Below are 1,994 nucleotides of genomic sequence, written 5' to 3'. Positions count from 1 at the left end.
CTTTCAGAGAGCAGTGCAGTTTCAGAACGTTACCTCAGAAGGCAGAGGGAGCAGAGTCAATTAATATCTTTAAAGCAAAGGTGAAAACATTTTTGTTAGGCAAGGGAACCAAAGCTGAGCAGGGGTAGATGGCAACATGGAATATAAAGCACAAACTAATCAGTCACAATTTAATTGAATGGCAGAACAAACTGAAGGGGCCATCAACAGCTTATTTCTGCCCATTTCAGATGTATATTCTCACATGGCTATTTGCTCTGCAGCCCACAGTCATCAATCACACCATGCATTTTTTATGAATTCACTTTCACTTCAAAGCTGTTAGACCTCAACCTGTTCCAAAAGTCCATAAAATTATTCATTTCTTTTTGAATAAAACTCTGTCCTAGATCACTTTAGGTCTTTTGAATTTTGAAGCCTAAACATCTGCTGAGTTAATTTAACACTGAGCTAATATGGTCAAGCAGTCAGCATGGCTTATTGGAGGACAATTCATTCCTGTCAAGTTTATCAGAATTCTTACAGGATGTCATAAGCAGGATAGAAGCTGATGCTATACATTAGGATTCTCAGGTGTTTGATAAGGTATAACACATTAGGTTAGCTAATAAGAGCTCAGTGTGTTGGAGGTAGTATATTGTCATACATAGAGGATTGGCTAATAGATGACAGAGATGGTGCATTTTCAGGATGGCATCCTGTAACTAGTGGATGTCGCAGGGATCAGTGCTGGGGTCACAATGATTTACAATATGTATATTTATGACTTTGATGAGGAAAGCAAAGTTACAATTGTCAAGTTTGTAGATGACAAAAATAGGAAGGCAAGTGTTGAGGATGATAAGGCTGTATGGAAAACGCAGGAAAATGGAATTGAGGATTATCAGATCAGATATGACCTTATTGAATGGTGGAGTAGACTCGATAGCCCTACTTCAGCCTCTTAAGGCCCGTAGTCCTGCTGGGTTTTTTTTAAAACACTATTTCGTCTTTACTTACTCAACCGTCTCCAGGTGCAACTTATTTTTGTAGCACACATACTATCATGGACTTCAAGTGGCTGTTACTTCCCAGCCCCTTTATATTAGGGGAAGAAACATTACGTCAGTCAAGGCAGAGAGCAACCTTAGCACATTCACCAGCTATGACTGTTTGGAACATGAGCAGGACAAATGTATCTACAGTCAATTATGCATAGGGACTCTAGAAATACCAGGACATCATACTTTGCTATTCTGTGATCAAGCTTAATGTAAAAAGTCTCCAAACATGCGATAAATGGATTCTGAGTAAGCCAAGATGGAGGACGGGAAAATTACTGGCTGTAACAACTGCTCCTTTTTTTGAGGTATTTTAGGTGCTGGAGGTGATTTCCTCGTCTTCCAGGAGCAGCAATTACTGTTTTATATGCTGTTGCATTGTTTTGGAACCTTGGGGGAAAAAAAAGTCAATACAACAGCAGTTTTAAAAGGGAGAAGAACAGACAAAGAAAGCACATGGTGAGGTCAGTGCAGGAGAGAGAGAGAAAGAAACTGACACCACAGTTACTGCCTTTGCTGTTTGAATTCGTGTATCGCTGGACATGGGAGTGCATCTGGGAAAATTAATCAACGGTGAAATTCACAACTAACCTTGGAGGAACTGTTGGGCCAAGTTCACAGCACAGAAGCAGATAAGTTAATCATTGTTTTAAGTGTGGCCTACAGAAAGTTTGCAGTAGTGAGTAGAGTTGGTTCTTTCTTGTTTTTGGAGATATGTCTCTTGATTAAACTTAAAATATAAGCCATAACTATTAATTTAACCTGAGGCAGTGTTTGTAGAAGAACAAGACGGTGTTATTTTCTGGGTATGTAGATTGTGAAGGAGCAAAAATGGCCTTTAGTAGAGTGATACGTACTTCTTGTCAGACGTGGGAGTTTAAAGAGAGTTTAAGGGTTACTGCGGATTATATCTGCCATAAATGCTGTTGGTTGCAAATCTTATCAGATCGAATG

The sequence above is a fragment of the Chiloscyllium punctatum genome, chromosome 12 (genome assembly GCF_047496795.1).
Source record: "Chiloscyllium punctatum isolate Juve2018m chromosome 12, sChiPun1.3, whole genome shotgun sequence".
Lineage (NCBI taxonomy): Eukaryota > Metazoa > Chordata > Chondrichthyes > Orectolobiformes > Hemiscylliidae > Chiloscyllium > Chiloscyllium punctatum.
This window is presented reverse-complemented; position numbering follows the sequence as displayed.